Here is a 24,278-nt window from a genome sequence, read left to right as displayed (position 1 = left end):
TTCTGAGGGGGGGTTAAGGGGCAGATAGAGACGGAGAGCAGATAGAGACGGGGGCAGATGATTCAAAGAAGGCTCTACATGGACAGCAGCAAGCCCGATGTGAGGCTTGAACTCACAAACTGTGAGATCATGAGCTGAGCCAAAGTTGGATGCTCAACCGACTAAACCAGCCAGGTGCCCCTTGTATGTTTTTAATTTGAAAAAGACCAGAGATTTAAAATGCCCTTTTTCTAATGGTCATGCTTTCATTCACATGGTTTGCCAAGGAATCTTTTAGGGAAACTAGGGCAGCAGAAGAGATTCAGATGTCATCCTGGGTGCTCTGGACTCCACAATGGCGAGATTGCTTTGGCTCTCCATTAGACATTCCAACACACAGGTTTTCTCTAAAATATAAAGAAAAGCAAATCAAAAGAGAAGACCTTGAAATAAAAAAAAGTTCTGCTATGAAAACAGCTTATTAAGGAATTGATGTGAAAGTTGGTGAGTCCCTTTATGCTCTGACAAGCTTTGGTATGCTTTTCCTCTCCCAGAAAAGCACTACTTACACTGGCAAACTCCTGTGAATCCTTTTTCTAAAAAATAATTTTTTTAAGTTTATTTATTTATTTTGAGAGAGTGAGAGAGTGCTAGTAGGACAGGGGCAGAGAGAGAGAGAGAGAGAGAGAGAGAGAGGGAGAATTCATGCAGAGCCCAATTCAGGACTTGAATTCACAAACCACAAGATCATGACCTGAGTTGAAGTTGGATGCTTAACCTACGGAGTCACCCAGGTGCCCCTCCTATGCATCCTTTGAGGTGTGTTCAGAAGGTCTTTTCTGTAAATCTTTCCCTGACCACCCTCTCCAAACCTGCTTCCTTCTTTGTGCCCCCTCCACGCCTTATGCATGCCCCCATTACAGCCCTTATAGCATGGTTTTGCAATTATCATCCTCTGCTCTAAGCTATGTGCTGTTTGAGGGCAGAAACTTCTGTTCATTTAGCTTCACATCTTCACTAGTTACTGCCAATGCTTAATAAACACTTGTTGAGTAAATGATTAATTGTTTTGCCAACGGTAGTGGTTTATTAACAGCAACATATTTCTGTCATCTTTTATCTTTGCTTTTTTCCTGAAGCAACAGAAAAAAAAATAACTTCAGAATTAATGTTACCTCTAAGGAACACAAATAGTATTCTCACTAGTCCTATTAACGTGTTCCCCTAATATTTTGGGAATTTAGGTTGAGGCCATCTGAACCCTTGTCTCTCTCTGTTCCTCAACAATCTTTTGGCAGATTCCTGTGTGTGTGTGTATCAATGACTAACCATCTGAATTCAATTTGCAACCTTCTTGCTCATGGGGCAAACATTGGCAATTAGCCTAACTGGTAGTCCTACTGGCTAAAATCACATCCAATAAGACTTCCTTAGGACGTATCCAGTTGGATACTTTCTTTTGGAATGCTTAAATGAACGCCCATCCTTTAACTTAAAATGATCTTTTTAATCTCCCCCTCCACAGATTAAGGCCTTTATTTAGCATGACAGCAACTGAATTCCCCAACTCTGCCAGACATGCAACTTGATTATGAGTTCAGTCAATACCTAAAATCAATGCAAAAAAAGTAAAGTCAGAAGGTTCGAAATATAAATCCATTAAGGCCTGACATTTTCTCAAAATTTTAGTGAATAGCACACAGTCACTCTCTGCTCCAGCTGTAAAAATAACACTATGAATGTAAACTAAAATTAGTAACTTGGACCTCCTTTATAAGAAATTCATCATTTTAAAAAATGCAGAGAAACCATTGGGAAGCAATTTCCACAAATCGAAGGACTCCTCATTTAGAGTGAATACAATATACACAATAGAGAGTATACAGTGAACACTACCACCAGACTGGCTCAAACACAAGGTCTAACAGAATTGTTGTCACAAAGCACATTTGAAAGGGATTGCTAGCAATATGAATTCCTCAGGAAGGTTTTCAATCTCTTAAGTATTTATGCAGGCTGAAGACTGAAGGGGGATTCTAAGAGATCTGTGGCCACATTTGGCAGAGTAGAGGTTCATGGAGTCCACCAGGAAAAACAAACAAAACAAAACAAAACCCTAGAGGCCTCTTGCTTTCGTGCCTTGACAGGCTGACACCGTAAATTACCTGTACAACCTGCAGTTGTCTACTCTGTTAGTAGAAGGAAGAGTTCAGGTAGGTTGGGTCATGTTATTTCCCTCTCCTTCTGGGAAACTGTCAGACTGACTTTCCAGCTCTCCCAGAACTCACATGTAGCCATAGGCCTGAGTGCTGTCAATGGGAAATTCCCAGCAGACACCGTCCAGGTGGCCTAAATTCAACTCAGTTCTGAAACTATTTACCTAGAAAATAGCATCAGTGGGCACCTGGGTGGCTCAGTCGGTTAAGCTTCTGACTCTTGATTTTGGCTTAGGTCATGATGCAGGGAGTCAGGCCCTGTGCTGACAGTGGGGATCCTGCTTAAGATTCTCTCTCTCACTCTTTCTTTGCCCCTCCCCAACTTGTGCGCTCATGCACGCTCTCTCTCTCTCTCAAAATAAATACATAGACTTAAAAAAAAAAAAAAATAGCGCCAGATCCCACAGGTTAAGGACACTGTTGTACAAGACTCCCCTCCACCCCCTTGAGAAGCCAATTTTAAGTGCAGGTTTGTAACTTGTGCTTCTGACCAAGTGGCTATAAATTGGCGGTTCCTACAACCCCCTGCTTAGGGTCGAGTGATTTGCTACAGCCTCTCACAGAACTCAGGGAAACATTTGCCAGTTTATTATAAAAGGATATACTATAAAACAATACATGTGGGAAAAGGCTCAGAGCTCCCATGCTTTCTAAGCATACCACAATCCTTAAATTCCCATGAGTTCTGGGGCGCCTGGATGGTTCAGTCGATAAGCTTCCGACTTCAGCTCAGGTCATGATCTCATGGTTCCTGAGTTCGAGCCCCACGTCAGCCTCTGTGCTGACAGCTGGGAGCCTGGAGCCCGCTTCAGATTCTGTGTCTCCCTCGGTCTCTGCCCCTCCCCCACTCATGCTCTGTCTCTTTCAAAAATAAATAAACATCTAAACAAACAAATTTCCATGGGGTCATCCACCAGGAAGCTCTCCAAATCTCCTTTTGGTTTTTTATGAAAACTTCATTACATAAGCATGATTGATTAAATCAATGGCCATTGGTGATTAAGCTCAATCTCCAGCCCCTCTCTCCTCCTGGGAAATCAGGGGGTGAGATCAAAAGTTCCAGCCTTCTAAACACCTGGCTGTTTCCCTTGGCAACCAGCCCCCCCCCCCCAGGGTGCAATGCGGCTAGTCACCTCATTAACATAACAAAAGACACTTTGTTTCACTCTCAACACTTAGGAAATTCCAGGGGTTTGAAGAGCTCCAGGCCAAGAACAAGGATGAAGACCAAAAATGTATTCTTACTGTAAGTCACAATATCGCAGATTGGATCTAATGAATATTAAAAATAATATTTGCAAAGAGTTTTTAGTCATGTAAATGATTATTGCTAAGGGTAACAGAATATGCCATCTCAAAATATGAATGTAGGCGTTCAGGACATGCTACCTCATAATATGCTGCTTTGGCATTTTGAGTTGTAGACATTTGAAAAAGCAATAAATGCAAGGAGGGCTATCTCTGAACTGCTCGTATCTGCCTCAAGACAGAGCAACAAAAGGAACTCAGTTATAGATCCCTCCCCAGGAGTTTCATCAACCAGGAATCACTGACACCACATCCAAACTTGACCACAAATTATCATATCTCCCATCTATTTTTTTCTAAGAGCCCATTCATCTTCCCTAAAAATCACTTACTCTCCCCTATGAGGCCTATACCTTCCTCCCCTCCCCAATTAATATGGTATTTAAGCCTGAACTCTGAGCACCTCTGAGTTACTCATTTTTCCCTGGTCATCTCCCATGCATACATGAGGTATACACGTTAATAAACTTCTTTTATTACAGAGGTCTTTGCTAAGAACTTTGAGGGTAGAGGGAAGATTAATTTCCCTCCCCTACAATTATTAGAAAGATATGTAAAAAGAATAGGATACAAAATTGTTTTTTTTCCAAAACATCTCCAATGCATTTTTGGAAAATAGGAAAAAATATGCGCAAATGTTAACGTCAAAAATTGAAAGACGGGAGTCTGGGTGGCTCAATTGGTTAGGCCTCTGACCTTAGCTCTGCTCATGATCTCATGATTTATGGGTTTGAGCCCCATGTCAGGCTCTGTGCTGACAGCTTGGAGCCTGGAGCCTGTTTCAGATTCTGTGTCTCCCTTTGTCTCTTGCCCCTCCTGTGCTCATGCTCTGTATCTCTCTCTCTCTCAAAAATAAATAAACATTAAAAATTTTTTTAATTGAAAGAATAATTCATTGGAAATCCATATCCCTTCACTTATATCCAACACTACCCATATGTTGGAGGGCCCCCTATTTTCTCCTCTAGCCTTGGCCTTACTCAAGGGATGAGAGGTATTCTGAGCCAAGAGGCATGCCCATCTGGAGCTCATCTCCTGCCACAACCCCTCACTTTTATTCCATGCTTCAGGTGTCCTAGAGCCTGGAATTCCTATTAATTTCATCTTTTTGGGGGTCCATTTTCCTGAGGTTAGACCATCTCCACTGTGCATAGCCCTTGGCCCAATGGTGGCCAAGAAACATCTGTTTCTGAGAGTGGGGAGCTGCATGATATGGATGTGAAGGTGAGGAAAGTAATTTCCCTAAGTTCTTGGATGGACCCCTATAGCCAAAGATAGATTAGTAAGAGAAAAACTAACAGAGAAGTTTATTAATATGTATACCTCTTGTATGGATGGGAGATACCTAGGGAAAGATCAGTAACTTAAAGGTTTAGTTAGAACCTCAGTTCATACAGTATCTTAGCAAAGGAACAACACATTTCTATAGAAGTCACAGACAAAGGAAATAGACTTTGAGTCTCTAAGGGCAGCAAATAATGAACACACAGATATATAGGAAACTAATGGTAGATAAAAGCTGGATAGTAAGGTTTGTTATATAGATTCTTCCAGTACCATTTCCACGCTGATAGGATATAAAGTTATCTCTAGTGATTAACTTTTGTCCTTCTTGATAGAGAGGGGAAGAGAGATATCCTTGAAAATTTATGTCCTTGTTTTGGGCAAATAGAGGGAGGGCAGCAAGCTTTTCTTATATCTGCATCTTCTCAGTTGTCTTCAGCTCCAAATAATCTTCTGCCAAAGGGGCATGTTTTGGGGTTTCACATTCTGCTACCCCACGGGTGGTGCTTGAATTCATGAACTGAGGTGTCCACACAGGTGTGCATAGAGCCCCTTATGGTGCAGGATGGACTTAGGAATGGGTGAGAAATGGTTGCAGGCCAGGAGACCAGGGCTGCCTTTCCTTGAATTGCTATGTTTTAACATAAAACTTACAGGTGTTTGTGAATTCTAAATTTGAACTTGGTTTCCAGATCATTATGAAGATGCATTGGTCAAAGTAAAGAATAGAATGTATTTTATTATTTTATGAGTTTGCTTTATAACTTTAAATATTTAGGCATGGTATATGAGTCTCCATTCGTACTTTTGACCCAGACCCTTCAGGGTTAGGAACAGTCTTGCTTAAATATACCAATTATCAACATTTTGTCATATTGGCTTGTTTTATCTGTCTGTCTATCTGTCTATCTATCTATCTATCATCTATCATCTATCTATCTATATCAATGGGCCTTATTTTTTAATGCTGAAGCATTTGAAAGTATGCTGCAGATATCATGGCACTTTCTCTCTGAATACTTTACCATGTGTTTCTTAAGAACAAGGATATTCTCCCATATAACCACAATATATCACACCAAAGAAGTTTAATGTTGATATAATAAAATTATCTAATAAATGTGGCCTATATTCAAATTTTCTCCATTGTCTTAATGCCCTGTCAAAGATTTTTTGTTTTTTTTTTTTCTAATCTAGGATCCAATCAAGGATCACTCATAATATTTGCTTTTCATGTTGTATGGTAATGACAAAAAGACCAAGAAAGGCTTTCTCTTAAATGGAGGTCAAATTAGATTGCTCAGCAAAATTGGTGGAAATGTTAAAACACTAACCACATTTTTTGGAAATAGAACACAAAGTCTTCAAGATTTTAAGGGAGTGAAGGGAGAATAAATGCAACAGCCTTTGAGCTTTAATTTCAGTTTTTTCTGAGGCTGTTATTCCTAAATGATATGCACCTGCTTTTTCTTCTGTGGGCTTCTACTGTGATTTTATGTTTGTCCTAAATTTTCAGAGGAATAAATGCAGTGTTAGATGAAGGAACGTTTTCATTATCCTAGAAAGAGAGTGTGTATGTGAGTGGGGGAGAGGGGCAGAGGGGGAGAGAGAGAGAGAGAGAGAGAGAGAGAGAGAGAGAGAGAGAGGAGAATTTCAAGCAGGCTCCATGCTCAGCCTGGAGCCTGACACAGGGCTTGATCCCATGACCCTGGGATCATGACCTGAGCCGAAATCAAGAGTCAGATGCTCAACTGACTGAGCCATCCAGGTGCCTCTAGATGAAGAAATTTTTAAAGTAAATAAAACCTTAAGCAAGCTGTATTCACATGTTTTTGATAAACAAATTTGCACTTTGCACATTTGCAAATCCTTCAGTGCTAAACACTGATTTTCTCACCCCTTTCTTGGCCAGACTTTTTCTGTGTCCTCATGTACAGCAGGAAGACATTGATGTTTGTGAAAACTCAGCCTTTATGATAACTCACTCGTTTTTGTGGCCATACACTAATGTTATAAGCATCTATCTTATAAGATTTCATTTAAGAATAAAAATGTTCTTAACAAGAAACACATTAAACAGACAAACATTAGGTATTAGAGATCAATACCCCTACATAATCATTTGGGGTGTCCAACACAAGAACACAAGACTCTTGAACACAAGAGTTCATTGGAAAACTGACATTTTAAAAATATTTATGAGTGCAAGAAAATAAGCAAAGAATTAAAAAGGACTTTTCAAACAAAATCTTGTTTCCTTATAGATTATGAACTTCAAATGATTTGCTTCATTTTAAAGGTGTAAATAGTTGAAGATCAGAAAAATAATATTGTCTATGCAGTGTGTTGTGTATATAAATTTTTATTTACTTATTTATTTATTACACAACATTCTACATAGACAAATCTTCATGCATCTAAGTCAATGCTATTGAAAGTGTGATGCATGGGTAGGTGCCAAATAGCACATTATTTGTAACCAGTTTTGAAATAAATTTCGAGTCCCACGATGGAACTGCTCCTTCCCTGGGTGCCACATCAGTGAACTGAAATTTAGATAACTTTCATGTCCCTGTGAATGCTCGGCTTCACCAGAAACAGACTATCCAGGCAGCCAATCCCCAAATGCCCCGCCAATTTAGGACTCCTCCTTATTTCCTTGTTCCTTCTCACCCCAAGCAAAGTTGACTATGTAGCCCCAGCCAATCTGATATTTTCTCTTTCTCTCTTCCTGTTCTTTATTATTTGTCCTGTAAAAGCTTTCAGTCTTTCTCTCTCCCCATTTAACAGTTCTCTGAATGGAGGCTATCTGCTTCATGAGGTGTTATCACCTGGTTTGTCTTCTTTAATCATTTTTTAACAAGTCCATGAGGAAACAAGTAATAAATTGAAAGGAAGCATTTAGAAACTTTCAAAGCAGTATGTCAGAGTACCTTTATACATGTTGAATCCAAGAAAAGAAATCCTGGCTTGTATTTTGTATATCTTTTTATTCCATCTTTCTACTTCTTATTGTTGTTGTTGTTGTATTTTTATATGAGTTCATGATGGATTGGGAAAAGAAAAACTGGTTCTTCACCTCAGATAATTTGAGAAGCACTTCTGAACATGGTATTTGGCAGGAGTGTGAAGTGTGTGTGTGTGTGTGTGTGTGTGTGTATGTGTGTTTATAGGGTTGAAAGAAAAGAGAGGTGAAGTGGAAAGTCATTAGATCAAATGCAATATCATTTGCAAAAGAGGTTTATATTAAATAATAAAAGACTATATATATTTCCAAATACGATGTAAACAAAGGAGTTCAGAACAAGACTGCTCCTCCTTAACATGCCACTCTCGCAGGAGGATTACTTTGACCTGAAGGCAATCAAGACCCAGAAGACTCCTGAGAAGCTTGTAACCTCCCCCTTAAATGCCTAAAAGAAATGTAATTTTTTCATTTGTGGGGGAAATATGCAATTATAAAGGAAATTTACATTGGAAAGGGGGCCTCTACCAAGAAGAGAGCTACTGCCAGAGATAAACCATTTTTACTTAAGAAACTGATCTGCATAACCTTGATTTGCCAAACATTTCCTCCTCTCCCCTTCCTATAAATTGCTTTCCCTCCTCTGAAACCTTTTCCTTAGCTCAGGATGTTTTATAAACCTCAATTGCCTGGTTGCCTTTTGGGTCTCCTGCACATGTACGCAATTAGATTTTTTTTCTCCTGTTAATCTGTTTTATGTCATTTTAATGATTGGACCAGCCACAGAATCTAGAAGGGTACAATAAAAATTCCTCCCCTACACAAATTCATAAACCAAATGGGTTAGGTAATCTTCTACTATTATTTGAAACCATTTTTAGGGAATAAACGAAAGAACAAAAGATGTGCCAGGTCACAGTACTTGAACATTTTTAGTGTTTGTTTCCTCTCTCTCTCTCTCTCTCTCTCTCTCATTTACTTGCTCTCTCTCCATTTGTTTATCCTTTACAGTGTCCACACTATCCGATAATGGCTTTCTATGTTACCAACGTAGGGGAGAGTAAAATAATTTTCCCTCTACCCTTCTAAGTTCTCAGCTGGAGCCCTATAAAACAAGATTAATAAGAGAAAAACAAACAGAAGTTTATAATGTATACCTACTGGATACAAGGGAAGTATTCAGAAAACTGAGTAACTCTCAGAGGTGATATACCATTCAGGCTTAAATACCATCCTTAGCTAAAGACAAAAGACAGAAGGGTGTGGAGGAAGTCAGTTACGGGGAGATGGGCAGCACAAGTCTGGCAAACAGGAGTAAGATTTGCCATGAAGATTTAAGTCAGGGACTTCTGCATTGATAAGAGTTTCTTCTGGTTTGGTCATCCTTCTCTTCCTGGTACAGTGAGGGAGATACCCTTCCAAATAGAGATTTCTTTATAAATATCAATTTCTCTTACAAAAGGGTAACTTCTACTCCGTTTTCAGAGCTTCTCCTGTGTCTGCTCCTTCTCAAAACACTCCTTATGCCAAGGAGGTATCATTGGGATGGCATATTCTGCCACTAATCAGTGTCAATATCCACATTCCCTTCAGATTTGCCTCAAGATCTCACTCACATTCCTCCAAATGGTCCTTTTTCTCTCACTTGTCTCTGCTCTTCCTTTCTCCACCCTAACAGTTCCTGAAATCCTATTTTCTCTGAATGCTTTCTTTCCATTAACCTCATCCCACACAGATCACTTCATTAGATGATCTCAATGTTTAGATGTATTTTGTATAATTTTGAATTTTATGCAATAGTTTGTAATTGTTCTCAAGCTTGCCTCCTGTTGGCTACCCACTCTATGACATCATCCCTTTGGATTCTAAATTCCTGCAAAATAGGAGTAGCTACTTTGGTTCCAGAGCTGCGCTGCCCAAGCCAGTAGCTATTAAAGTTCAAATATTTAGGTTTTTTTTTTTAAATTAACATTAAATTAAAATAAGTTAACATTAGGTAAAATTAAAAATTTATTTCCTCGGTTTTATTGCCTGGATTTCAAATGTTCATTGCCTACATGTGGTTAGTTGCTATCATATTGGAAACCGAGGTGCCTGGGTGGCTCAGTCGGTTGAGTGTCCGACTTTGGCTCAGGTCATGATCTCCCAGTTTGTGGGTTCGAGCCCCGTGTCAGGCTCTGTGCTGACAGCTCTGAACCTGGATCCTGCTTTGGATTCTCTCTCTCTCTCTCTCTCTCTCTCTCTCTCTCTCGCTGCTCCTCCCCTGCTCGTGCTCTGTCTCTCAAAAATGAAACTGAACCTTTGAAAATGCTTAAAAGCATAAAGTTGAACAAAAAGCAAAATGGCTGCACTAATACTTTAGCCAAACTCAATCTTAAAGTAATCTTGTTCCTCTCTTCTGCAAACCTCCCCTCCTCCCTTCTTAGCCTTTTGTTTCAGGAACCCGGTACCACCCTAAAGACATGATGAACAAAGCTGGCAGCGCCTACACAATTCCTGTCAAAACTGGCTAGATCCTGTATTTCCTTATCTTTAAAAAGTTTTTAAATGTTTATTCATTTTTGAGAGAGAGAGTGTGAGTGGGGGAGGAGCAGAGAGAGAGGGAGAAACAGAATCCGAAGCAGGCTCCAGGCTCTGAGCTGTCGGCGCAGAACCCGACATGGGACTTGAACTCACGAATTGTGAGTGAGATCATGACCTAAGCTGAAGTTGGGTGCTCAACCAACTGAGCCACCCGGGCGCCCCTAGATCCTGTATTTCCTTACAAAACCTCCCACCCCTTTCCTCCCGGCAGGCTTGCAGTTTCTGAAGGCCTTAGCCCACTACACCCTCCTTTGCCCGCAAAGCAATAAAGCTATTGTTCCTCTTTATCCCACATTCTGTTTTCACATTATATTTTGTCTCCATGATTTTCAATAACACGTTTAGAATATTTTCATCATTGCAGAAAGTTCTACTTTCTGCAGAGAATTCTACTTTCAGGAATTCTCTCGTATTTCCCATAACACCTATCATAGCTCACTGTTTACAGAAGATAGTCAAGGAGGAGTTAAGATGGCAGAATAGTAGGGGGACCCTATGCTTTCCTTGTCCCTTGAACACAGCTAGATAAATATCAAATCATCCTGAACACCCAAGAAATTAATATGAGGACTGAAAGAACAAGTTGCACACCTAGAGGGAGAAAAGTGGCTACATCATGGAAGGGAGATACTACGGAGAGTTGATTTGAGGGAGAGAAAAGAATTGAGGGTGCTGCGGGGTGGGGGGGCTGATCAGGGAAAGAGGAAAGAGGGAGAAAGGGAGAGAGACAAAGACAAAAGGCAGCATGCAGGAGATTGCACAAGAAAAACTCTTCCCCAAAACCACTGACTGGGAAAAGGAGAGGAACTGATTGTGGCAAGTTTTTACAAGCAGGGGAGCTCGAAGTCTGAAGTTTTAGAAGTCATACCATCACCAGGGTCATGCCTGTGGGCTTAGCGGTGTTCTGGTGGGGAAGGAGAGCAGAGGCCCTGGAATGGACAGCATGGTCTGAGGATCTCCTGGGTCTCACCGGGAGAAACAGTTCCCCTTCTTGGAATGCATTTGGGAGAGATGGCACTACCTTTCAGGGGACAGAAGAGACAGGGGGTCACTGAGCGGCCTGTTAATTAGCATAGCAGTAGGGGCACCTGCTGAGAGGGCAGCTAACCTAGAAGCCAACTGTTGGCTGCATTTTACCACAAACTCCAAGCCTCTGCACAGTCGTGGGACGGATTTTCTGGGATCAACTGGCACTAGCCACAGCACCGCGATACCCTCCCCCAGAGGATCAGCGTGGGTCTGCACTGCTCTGAGTCCCTAAAATTTGGAGGTTTTGAAACCTAGCTGTGTGACTGAGATAAAACACAGGAGTACTGGCCACAGGCAGGTAGACGATTCAGACACAGGGTGAAAGCAGGATTCTGACAGAAACCTGGGACACAAGAGGGGAGATTGTTCACTCATCTGTGAGGGCTTTCTGAATAGCAGTGGGCACAAACTCCCGCTTCCGAGAGCGGGGCAATGCCATTTTTCCTGCCTCCCATCAGCAGGGACAGACTTCGGTGAACAACACAGCGCCTCCCAGTGGAGCCTGGAGCCACATACACCAAGCTCTGCCCCACTGCTCACTGCAGGTGCATCTTTACTAGGGCAGGTCTGGCTGAGAACCCAAGCAGCAGGCCTCTTCCCCAGAAAACCAGCACAAACCCCAACATGTACCAAGACTACTGATCATAGAGCTCTGCAAAGCTTCAGCTCTCGTGGAAATAGGATCAGGCTCATTTTAACAAGCAGACTAAAGTACACCTAGTTAAAATGCCACACACTGGAAAGGTCCAAACGCTCCCCACTGCAGGCAAGGAGAAACTCTGCAGAGGACCGATCTGAGGGAAAGAGCAACCAAAACACAATAGCGGAGTGCACGCTCTGAAATACTTCCTGAAGCACGAGGCCCTGGATAGTATAGGACCTCTTCTTAATACAGCCATTACTCTCAGGACCAGGAAATATAACAGGATTTCCCAACGCACACACACACACACACACACACACACACAAATAGTGACCTAAACAAAGTGCCAAAATGGAGGAATTCACCCCAAAATAAAGAACATGAAGAGGTCACAGCCAGGGACCTAACCAAAACAGATATAAGTAATTATGCCTGAACCAGAATTTAAAACAACAATCATAAGGAGACTGACTGGGCTTGAGAAAGCATAGAAGACACCAGAGAATCCCTTACTGCAGAAATAAAAGAACTAAAAACTAGTCAGGCTGGAAAAAAATGCTATAACTGAGATTCAAAACCAACAGGATGCAGTGACAGTGAGGATGCACGACTCAGAGGAATGAATAAGTGATACAGAATATAAAAATATGGAAAGTAATGAAGCTGAAAAGAGTAGGGAAAGAAAAGTATTAGATCATGAATGTAGACTTAGGGAACTCAGTAACTCCATAAAGCATAATAACATTTGTATCATAGGAGTCCCAGAAAGGGGAAAGAGGGCAGAAAAGTTTTAAATGAGCACATTATAGCAGAAAACTTCCCTAATCTGGGGAAGGACACAGACATTGGAATCCAGGAGGCACAGAGAACTCCCACCAAATTTAACAAAAGCTGGCCCACAGCAAGAATATATCATAGTAAAAATTTTAAAATATACAGATAAGGAAAGAATCCTGAAAGCAACAAGGGAAAATAAATTCCTAATCTACAAGGAAAGACAAGTCAGGTTTGCAGCAGATCTCTCCCCAGAAACCTGGCAGGCCAGATGGGAGTGGCATGATATACTCAACATGCCGAAGTGGAAAAAATATGCAGCCAAGAATACTTTATCCATCAAGGCTGTCATTCAGAATAGAAAGAGAGATAAAGAGCCTGCCAAACAAAAACTAAGGGAGTTCATGACCACTAAACCAGCCCTGTGAGAAATATTAAAGGGGAAATTTTGAGTGGGAAAGAAAGACCAAAAGCAACAAAGACTAGAAAGGAACAGAGAAAATCTCCAGAATCGGCAACTTTACAGAATACAAATTAAAAATTAAAATAAAAAAAAGATTATCAACAGATGAATATGTAACAAATAATATAGTATAGCAAATAACATAGTATTACTAATAAGATTATTACCAAGATCAAGAAAAATCACATTTATATTATATCATAAAAGACTTTGAAGGGTTGGAATGGAAAAAGATAAGATATTATGAGATTTAAAAAAAAACACCAATAATAAAAATAAAAGAGAATACCTGCCCTATTTATTTTCACAATTGTGTGTGTGTGTGTGTTTGTGCATGCACACGCACAGGAGATCCTTATGAGAATAAAATGAGAGGCTCCATAAATTATAAAGCCTTAGACAAGTATGAGGGATTTTTAGCAGAAATTCAACAACATGAACAACAATTTGGCTATTATTCCTGGTTATAAGACAAAAGGAGACGGGATGATGATGCGAAATTGTTGGAGATGCAGTGGATCGTTTCATTCATTATTTTTTCTTACTATATTTTATCCTAGCATTTGCATATTCAGCCTCTCCTGAGGAGCTGAACACACAGAAACACTGAGAAATGTTGCTGCTTTCAGAAGCATCAAGATGTAACTCCAAACAAAAGCTTTGTGCCCTGCAACTAGCTGTCCTTCTTCATCTGGTGAGCAGCATTCGTGGGTTCTCAATCCCATCTCTAGAAAACTAGTTGTCCCCGGTAGAGAAGCCACAAACTCTCCAGGACCTCCAGGACCTCTGTCTCCAGGGACTCGGAGTCAATGGCTGCCCTCCAGCACTGACACTGGACTGTCACTCGCTTTTTCTCCATTCCTTTTTCTTTTAAATCGAGTGCAGGGGTCAAAAGGAACGGCTTCTAGGAGGATAGACAGAACAGTTTCGCTCAACACAATGTAAAGGTTTTACAGGAAATATTTGCTGTTTCATGTATAATTGAATAAAAACGTAACGAATGTCTTTATTAGTGTAACTATAAGCAGCATAGAAAGACTTTCAGAGTTGGAAGAAGCGTGAAGATCCCTGTAGTTCCACAGATGAGCAAAGTCCTGTTGATAAATGGCCACCCAGTCTCTGCTTAGGAAGTACATGTATATTAGAGAGTGTCCTAGCAGGAAATAGCGCACTCCCACTGGGTAGGCAGAAAGTGGCTGTTCACTAGATTGCGGGCAGGCTTTACAGAAACCAGCAAGGAATAGTGCAGGACTTTAAGACCAGTGGCGTCAGGGAGTCGCCTATCTTCCCTGTGCCTGAAGGGGGATTGGGAGTGGGAGGCAGCAGTCCTGGAACTCCGAGAGGGTAGCTGTGTCAGTGCACCGGGCCGCTATAACAAAATACAATAGATGGGGCGGCTTGAACAGCAGACATTTATTTCTCACTGTTCTGGAGGCTGGGAAGGCCCAGCTCGAGGTGCTGGCAGATCTGGTTCCTGGTGAGAGTTGGCTCTCTGGCTTGCAGATAGCAGCTTTCTTCCCACATATCCTCACATGACAGAGAAAGAGCAAGCTCTGGTGTGTCTTTTTCTTCCTATAAAAAAGCTAATCTCATCGCGGGGGGGGGGGGGGGGCGGGGGGGTTACCTTCATGATCTCGTCTAAACCTAACCACCTCCCCAAGGTCCTACTTCCAAATATCATCACTTTGGGGGTTAGGGCTTTAACATATGAACTTGGGGGCGGGGGGACATAAACATTCAGTCCATATCAGTAGCAATGGAGAGGGCTGCCTAATAAGAGCTATCACCTTCCATAGAGGGATGAAGACAATTCAAGGCAATATGACATAGAGAGCCAGGGGAGTAAGTACCCTGATCTCTCCACCAGTCCTACCACTGGCCAAACCCAATAAGAAGCAGTAGGACAAGGTGGCTGGTGGTGGTAGTTCATATCAGTCAGCCTCTTTTGGCACAGGGCAGGGGGAGATAATGATCTGGAGAGGCAAGTAGAAAATACCCAGCCAGCCTCTCAGACCCTTTTTCCCCTGGATTGACTAAATGTGAGAATGCGTGTAAGGCTCTTAGCCTAGAGCCCACTGTGTTTTGGAAGCTCAATAAATGCAATATGCTGGGTATACATTTTATAGTCCCAGCCCCTGTTACTCAGGTGTACACATATTCAGCTTCTAAAAAACTGCTTAAAAACTGAGTTTGGATCCCAAGTCCCCAATTTCTGTTGAGTAGATTGCAGAAAACATAATCTTACCAAATCATTATAATTCATTGTCTTTAGATATAACTCATCTTCTTTTGATAAATTGCCACAGTCATTGTTTTCTCTTCTACTTTCTTCTCCCTTTCTCCCCTTCTCTCCAGGCCTGATCTAAATTTCTTGCAGGGTCTTATGAATTATCTAGGCATTGGTCTTATATGATTCACTCTCATCCTCTGTCCTCTCCTATAATATTATCACCTATTCTTTCCAGCTCTAAGGTTTGTGATATCACTATATGCTGAGTCTTCCAGGTTTTATCCTTAATACTCACAGTCAAGCCTTGGAATTGAAAATAAACAAAGCGAAAAATCTTTCAGCCTCACTTGCCCCCTCAGCTAGATAGGCAGGTGCAATGAATGATCTGTACAACTGCACGTGGCCGCCTTTAAACTTGACGTTAAAGTGTTTTATTCAGAGTCAAACATCATAGACTTCCGTTTGAAGTGATTGAATTAAATCGCAGAGGTGATGTTTAATCAAAGACAAACAGCCAGCAATGGTCCGGTTTCTTATAAAACTGATTTTTTGGGTGCTTCATATTTATTAGGGAGTGAATAAAACTGACCATCCAATAGCTACACATCAGAAATATTTGGCCTACTTTGTCAGGAGAGACTTTAATTTTCAAAGATGTGCAAGTCTGAGGTTTGGCTCTTCACGGAGCTTCTGCATCCAGATAATAATGCTTTTTTCCCTTTGGCCTCACTGGTATAAAAATGGAAATAAGTTGATGGAATCTCTGGGATTCAGTTTGGTATATGCTGCAAGAGGATGAAGGAAGAAAACCAATAACGATACTTTGATTTTGAAAATGTATTCTAGAAGGTTATTTGCACAGTTTCAAATGCTCTGAATATTGGTGTTCTGACATTTTGAAATAAGATTAATAAGGTCTGTGGCTTGTGCCAATATTCAAACTGGGAAAGAATGGTGCTGATTCTAGACTTGAAGGTCATCACCTAAATCCAATTAATAACAAAGGAATGTGGGACTACAACAGTCATGAGGATTTAGCTCATCTGCCTGCCGTTCGTGGTTAGTTCTGACCAGGTGAGGGACTAAAGTTCAGGTTCCTTTGTCCATGTTAACATGTGTGCATCCAATAGAAAAACAAGGATAATGAACATTTGTCCTCAACACACACACCTAGAGAGTCCAGTAGTAATTAATGTAAGATCATTACTTGCTGAGGGCTTTGTTAAATTATATAAAATAGCAAGTATTTACATATGACTTCCTTACTAGGACACAGTGTATTCTCAATATATTACTATCGTTACCTCTTGAGGGGTAGTGCTTGGTGCTCACTGAATAACAAGAGAAGAATCAGTGTAAATGGTAGAGAGATTATAAGCGTAAATACTTCTTTAATGCTTTCTCCGTTGCAGGCTCCGTGATAACACATTACATATATTAATTTATTTAATTCTCCCAATAACTTTACGATATCGTTACCATTCCTAGTATTCCCATTTTACTGATGCAGAATCATTTATTTGTCTAATATCTACTGAGTGTCTACCATGTACTTGATAATGGCCTAAGAATTAGGAATACCTCAAAGCATCCCTGCCTTCGTGGAATTTACTATCTAGTGGTGAGAGATAAAAATAAACTATAAAAATGTAAATTATATGGTAAGTTAGAATGTGATAAATGCTACTGAGAAAAGTAAAGCATTAAAGAAGGAAAGGTTTCTGTGTACGTGTGTGTGTGCATGTGCATGCAATTTAAAATTTTTTTTAAATGTTTATTTATTTTTGAAAGAGAGAGGGAGAGGGAGAGAGAGTGTGAGCAGGGGAGGGACGGAGAGAGAGGGAGACACAGAATCCAAAGCAGGCTCCAGACTCCGAACTGTCAGCACAGAGCCTGACGCGGGGCTCAAACTCACAGACTGTGAGATCATGACCCGAGCTAAAGTCGGGACGCTCAACTGACTGAGCCACTCAGGCACCCCCATGTGCGTGCAATTTAAAGGATGTTGTGAGAAGATGCTCAATGTCACCAATCATCAGGGAGATGCAAATTAAAACCACAATGAGACCTCACCCTACACCTGTCAGAATGGCTAGATTCAAAACAACAAGAAATAACAAGTGTTAGCGAGGACGTGGAGAAAAAGGAACCCTGTTGCACTGTTGGTGAGGATGTAAATTGGTACAGCCACTGTGGAAAACAGTATGGATGTTCTTCAAACAGAAAGAGAAATACCATATGATCCAGTAATTCCACTACTAAATATTTACCCAAAGAAAACAAAACCACTAATTTGAGAAGAATGATGCACCCCGATGTTTATTGCAGCATTCTTTATAATAGCCAAGATATGGAAGCAACCCAAGTGTCCACTGACAGGTAAGTGGGTAAAGAAGCTTTAGTATAGATTCCACCGTATGTAGGTATGTACATACAACGGAATTTTACTTGGCCATATGAAAGGATGAGCTCTTGCCATTTGCAACTACACCGATGGGCCTAGAGGCTACTACGCTAAGTAAAATAAGTCAGAGAAAGACAAATATCATAGGGATTTCACCTATACATGGAACAAACGAAAACAAACGAAAAGCAGAAACAGATTCATAAATACAGAGAACTAATGGTTGCCAGAGGGGAGGGGCTTGGGGGAATAAACAAAGTGGATGAAGGGGACTGGGAGGTACAGGCTTCCAGTTATGGGATGAATAAGTCACAGGGATAAAAGGTACGCATATGGAATATGGCAATGGTATTAGAACAGTGTTGTATGGTGACAGATGGTAGCTGCACTTGTGACGAGCATAGCATAACAAGTAGATGTGTCGAATCACTACATCGTATTCCTGAAACTAACATAACATGGTGTGTCAACGATACTTCGATAAAAGGGGGATAAAAGTTAAAAAATAAAGGATGATGAATAAGGAAAGCCTCACTGAGAAGGGGACTTTGAGCAAAGATTGAGGGAGATGACGAGAGACCCATATTATAAACCTCTGGGAGAAGAGTGTGTCACAAAGAGTAAACTGCCAAGTACAAAAGCCGCGAGGAGGTGCCCGGACTGTTGCAGACAGAGCAGGGAGGCCCTGGTGGGTGGAGTAAAAATGAGTATGTTGGGGAGGAACAGAAGTCAGAGAAGTAGGAGGAAAGGCCAGATCCTATGGGCCTTGCAGATATTGACTTTTATGGAGCTGAGAAGCTTTGGGAGAGTTGTGAGCGGAGAAGCTACATGGTCTGACTTCTGTTGTAAAAATATCATCTGGATGTTATATTGAGAACAGACTATGTGTGGGCAGGTGGGAAATGGGTGCTGGTAGGACAGGGCAGAAACCACAGAGATGGGTTGGGAGACTATTATAATATTCTGGGAGTTCTGGAGACCATTAACAATAACCCAAGAGAGTAATGGAGGAGGATGAACCAATGTAGTTGTTTGGGAGGCGGTAAGAAGTATCAGATTCTAAGCATCTCTGTAGGTGGAGTCCACAGGATTTGCTAATAGATTGGATATGAGCTAGAAAGAGAAGAAAAAGGTGACTCCAAACTTTCCGCCTTGATCAACTGGAAAGGTGAGGTTGGTGTTGATTGAAGTTGAGGAGGATTGGTAAGCTCAGGAGTTCAGTTTGGATATGCTAACTTTGACATGACTATAAGATATCTGTGGAGGCAGGATAAGGATCCCCCAAAAGGCCCATCGAGATCCTAATTCCCTGTGAATTAGGGAACCTGTGAATATGTTTGATTATATGGCAAGGGGGAATTGAATTAGTGGATGGAATTAAGGTTGCTAATTAGCTGACCTTACAATAGGGAAGGTGTCCTGCACTATTCAGGTGGATGTAATATAATCATAAGTCTTTAAATGTGGAAGTCAGTGTCAGACTATGCAATGCGAGAAAGACTTCACTGGCCATTGCTGGCTTTGAAGATGGAAGGAGCCCACAAGCAAACAAATGCCAGCAGTCTCTAAAAGTTGGAAAGGCCAAGAAGATGGATTCTCCCCTAGAGCCTTTACAAAAGAAATGCAGCCGTGCTGACACTCTGATGTTACCCACTGAGACCCATTTTGGACTTCTGACCTCCAAAACAGTAAGATAATACATTCATGTTGTTTTAAGCCACTCAGTTTATGATCATTTGTTGCAGCGGAAATAGGAAAATATAACATTTCCAAGTGGAGATTGCTTGTAGGCAGCTGGATATTTATGTCTGGACTTGGGGTCGTGGATAGGGACATTAATTTGGAGTTATTCACATATGGACGATACTTAAAAATCAGGAGACTGGATGACATCACCAGGAAAATAAGTAAAATCAGAAGGGAAAAAGTCCAAGGACTGAGCTTGGATGAACTCTGATATTGGAGCCAGTAAAGGAGACCTGGAAGGGGAAGCTAGTGAGGGAGGATGAGAACCAGGTGGGTGTGCTGCCCAGAAGCCAAGTGAAAGAAGTGTTTCGAGGAGATGGGGTGATGACACGTGTCAACCGCTGTTGATGGGTCACGTAAGATGAGGAGTAGGAATGGATCTTTGGATTGAGCAATGTAAAGGTTGGCCTTGACAGGAGCAATTTGGGCAGAATGGTGTGGGCTAAAACCTTCCGGAGTAGGTTTTAGCAAAACATGGGAAGAACGGAATTGGAGCCAGTGAGTCCAAATAACTTTTAAAGAGTTTGGCTATAAAAATGAGCAGAGAGATAGGGCGATAGCTGGAGATAAAAGAGGCCTTTCTGGCTGTGGGTTAGAGAAATAACAGCATATTTGTGTGTTGATGAGAATGAGCCAGCAGGGAAGACCAGAGAGGCTAGGAAATTTGCTCAAGTTCACATGACTGTGCGGAGCGGAGATGAGTTGTCCCAGCTGAGGTCATCCTAGACAAGCCCTCCCTCAGAAGCAGAGTCACTTAGTCAACCAGCTGTTGACCAAGTACTTGTGAGCCCAGCCAAGACCAGAAGAATGGCTCAGCTGAGCCCAACTCGAATTGTTAACCCAGAGAATTGTGAGCTTAATGAGGGGTTGCTGTGTTAGGCTGAAAAGTTTATAGGCTGTTATGCAGAAAAAGATAATGGGTATTGGGCCAAATTAAGCTACATGCGTTCGGGGTACAAGTGACCATGTAACTTCCAAGATCATAACTGATTAATATGCAAGAGGTGTTAGTAGCTTCATTGTAATGAGGTAATGAGAGCAAGAAAACTTGCTCTTCTAGGTCAACCCAGGTATAATAATGAATATTCTATGCTAAACATCCAATTTCCTTTTTCTCTGGGGAAAATAAAGGGAATGTAATCACCTTCAGTGACTTATTTATTTATTTTTTAATTTTTTTTAACATTTATTTATTATTGAGAGACAGAGAGAGACAGAGCATGAGCAGGGGAGGGGCCAAGAGATGGGGAGACACAGAATCCGGACGGGCTCCAGGCTCTGAGCTGTCAGCACAGAGCCCGGCGCGGGGCTCAAACTCACAAACCGCGAAATCATGACCTGAGCCGAAGTCAGACACTTAACTGACAGAGCCACCCAGGCGCCCCTTCATTGACTTATTTATGACCTGAACATTGATATTCTTTCTCTTGACAGGTGGCAAAAAATAAGAATAAATAACACTGTCACTGTTTCCTGAATGCTTGTCTAGACAGTGCCCAGGAACTGTTTTCTCTTGCCCTAATATTCTGTAATTTAATTTTGTACAGTTTACATTTTAGTCAAATTTCCTGTGTAAAATCGTGAGGGAATCATTTGCAACTCAAATATTTTTTATTTAAAAACATCAGTTTTCATGTTAATTAGCTCACTTGTGACAATTATTTCACAATGTATGTCAAAACATCAAATTATACACCTTAAGTATGGACAATTTTATTTGTCAATTATACCTCAATAAAGATGGGGAAAAAAGAAAATAAATTTTGGTTCTTCAAAGTAAATTTATCAAAGGAAGGAAGGAGGGAAAGAAGGAGGGAGGGAAGGGAAGGAGGGAGGAGGGAAGGTCATTTTCCAAAGCTTTAATTGCCCTTAGTTTTGACCCACAAGTAACCATGCAAACTCACTTTGAGAATGTTATGACTGTGGTACGAGAAAAATTGTGATGGCCACCAACTCATCAGCTTTTGGCTATAACTACTAAAACCTAAAAATAGAAGCTAGGAATCGATTTCTAGGCAACTCTTCTCTTTTTCTCAGAATCCAGATCTAGGAGACCAGGAGTATAAGCAAGTCAGGAGCAAAAACCTCTTTTGTAGCATCTTACACCTTAGTGAGTTTCTAAGCACAAAACTTCTGGTCTTGTACTCATTTCTCTTTTCCGTCTTTCCTGTAGGGTGAGGACATGGTGGTTCTCCACAGGGTCGTGATTCCCATGGCCTCCCTTCTCTCCCTTCCCCCATCGCCCTCAAAATCCCACAATCAGAATAACCAGGAAACACTATGCGCTTGCTGGTGCTTTCTTTGTGTAAATCTAGTCACTTTTTTTTTTTTAAATGTGTGTTTGTTTTTGAGAGAGAGACAGACAGAGTCCAAGCGGGGGAGGGACAGAGAGAGAGGGAGACACAGAATCCGAAGCAGGCTCCAGGATCTGAGCTGTCAACACAGAGCCAGATGCGGGGCTCGAACTCATGAGCTGTGAGATCATGACCTGAGCCGAAGTCAGATGCTTAACCAACTGAACCACCCAGGTGCCCCTAAATCTAGTCACTTCTAGTTTTACAGAATTTAGATTATTAACCAGACTGCGTTGCCAGTCCCTGTGCCTCTTTGATGTAAGAAAGATCTAGCATACTGTTTGAGGCCCATACCTTTGCAGATCAGGTAAAATGTATACACCGTTTCCTAGAGGCATGCGGCAGCAATTTGATGTTTAGATCTAAGAAATGTGTTTGCCCAAAGGCACAGTGATGTGTTAATAAACATTCCTGTCCACAGAAGTTTTTGAGTCATTTTGTGTCAGATCATTTTACGATGACCTATCAGGAAACATTTTAGAGACAACAGTTTTGTTCACAGCTCTGGTAGATGACGGAAAAATCATAAAAACCATCCTATGGAGGGGGTCCTTAATTAGAATTATGAGAGCTATTCTGAACTTGGCATCCACTGTAGAGTCCAGGCTGCGTTAGTGGATAGCTCTTCTCCATTTTGGTCTCTAGGTATTAAGCACATGAAGCATTTCCTTATCTACATAACAGGGTGTCAATCTGTACTTCTATATAAATAACTTCTGTATAAATCTGTTCTAAGGTCTTTGTATACATTACCTCCAAGGTGAAATATTGAATGCCCAAAGCAGTTGAATTCCATATTTTAACTTTTTTAAATTCTTAGACATAAAAACAGTCCTTGAAGATCTTCAAAGGCCATTTTGTCATGAAGTAAAGAGCAAATCTATGAATTAAAGAGGTATTGAAAGAGAAACAAGCCCTATGAATGTGTTTCTTTTAAAGTTGTTTCATAGGAAGACCCAGTAAGAAAAGTATGAAAGAGAATGATGTACCTATTGGATGGCCATGAAAGAAGGGAAATTTTGGCAAAGGCAACACGTAATCTTGAAACTCTAGAGAAAAAGATCACAATGAGACCATTACTACATGCAATAAGGTAGTTTTTCTTCCTTTTTAAAGTTGTGGCTTGAGTGAAGCTGATTTTAAAACTAGGTAGCTAGGAAAATGCTGGTACTAACTTATGTCTTTTCTTATGAAATGTATGTTGCCAAAAAAGGTGCATAATTTCCAGGAATGGTGAAATTGACATTAATCATATCTCCCCCAGGAGAAGGGAGGACAGATGAAAAATGTCTTTGTTATCTCTTGCTGCGTAACAAATTCCTCCCCGAATCTAGCAACTTAAAACAGCAACAATGCATTATCTCGCCTAGTTTCTGAGGATCAGGAATCCAGGACCACCTTAGCCAAGTGGTTCCGGTTCACAAGGTCATAGTCAATCTGTCAGCAAGGACTGCTGTCTCCTGAAAGCTTGAATGGAGCTTTGAGGAGAATCCACTTTCAGATGTGTTCACATGGCCATTGGCAAAAGGTCTCAATTCCTCACTTTTATTTTTATAACCTCTAATGTAGGAAGGGGTGTGCCACTACTTCGGCTGTATGCTAGTGGTCAAACAGATCACCTCTAGTATGACATGGGAGGGAACCACACAAGGGTATCAGGAGGTGGGATTGTTGGAGGCTATCTTGGAGCTGGCTCTGTTTACAGTTTATTCACTTTTAAAAAATCATTCAACCCTGCCAGGTAATGGGCCAGCCTCTGCAAATATACCTATATCCTTTTGGATTATACAAATCATAATCCCAGAACTTGGAGATGAAAGGGACTGTAGAGATCATCCTCTAACCCAACCCTCATTCTTGTCTAAGATTCATCAGGATAGAATAGGGAAATAAAGCCCAGAATGTATCAGTAATGCCCCAAACCACCCTCTCCTCAAGAGCTGATGCAGAATTTAATCTTTGGGCTTGTCAGTACCTTCCCCCCACCCGGTTTTGTTTTTTTTTTCAATTTTTAATGCTTATTTATTTTGAGAGAGAGAGCGAGAGAGAGAGAGCGAGCATGAGCAGGAGAGGATCAGAGAAAGAGGTAGACACAGAATCCAAGGCAGGCTCTAGGCTCCAAGGTGTCAGCACAGAGCCCCACGCAGGACTCTAACCCATGAGCTGTTAGATCATGATCTGTGCTGAAGTCAGACACTCAACCAACTGAGTCACCCAGGCATGCCTTTCCCCAGTTTTGTTGAGATATAGTTGACATCCATCACTATATAAGTTTAAGGCATACAGCATGATGGTTTCCT

At 41.2% G+C, this 24,278-nt stretch overlaps 1 long non-coding RNA gene across 1 annotated transcript; it reads right to left on the bottom strand.

Annotated features, from left to right (window-relative positions):
* Window positions 1–213: 213 nt before the first annotated feature.
* LOC122240121 lies at window positions 214–9,518 on the bottom strand. The gene is made up of 2 exons (XR_006219460.1): window positions 9,369–9,518; window positions 214–386 (listed from the first exon to the last, which is right to left on the bottom strand). It is a non-coding gene; the product is annotated as an uncharacterized LOC122240121 (long non-coding RNA).
* Window positions 9,519–24,278: the final 14,760 nt, after the last annotated feature.

The sequence above is a fragment of the Panthera tigris genome, chromosome B4, assembly GCF_018350195.1.
Source record: "Panthera tigris isolate Pti1 chromosome B4, P.tigris_Pti1_mat1.1, whole genome shotgun sequence".
In the NCBI taxonomy this organism is placed as follows: domain Eukaryota; kingdom Metazoa; phylum Chordata; class Mammalia; order Carnivora; family Felidae; genus Panthera; species Panthera tigris.
Note: the sequence above shows the minus strand (reverse complement) of the source record. Positions and strands in the feature narration are given on the sequence as shown.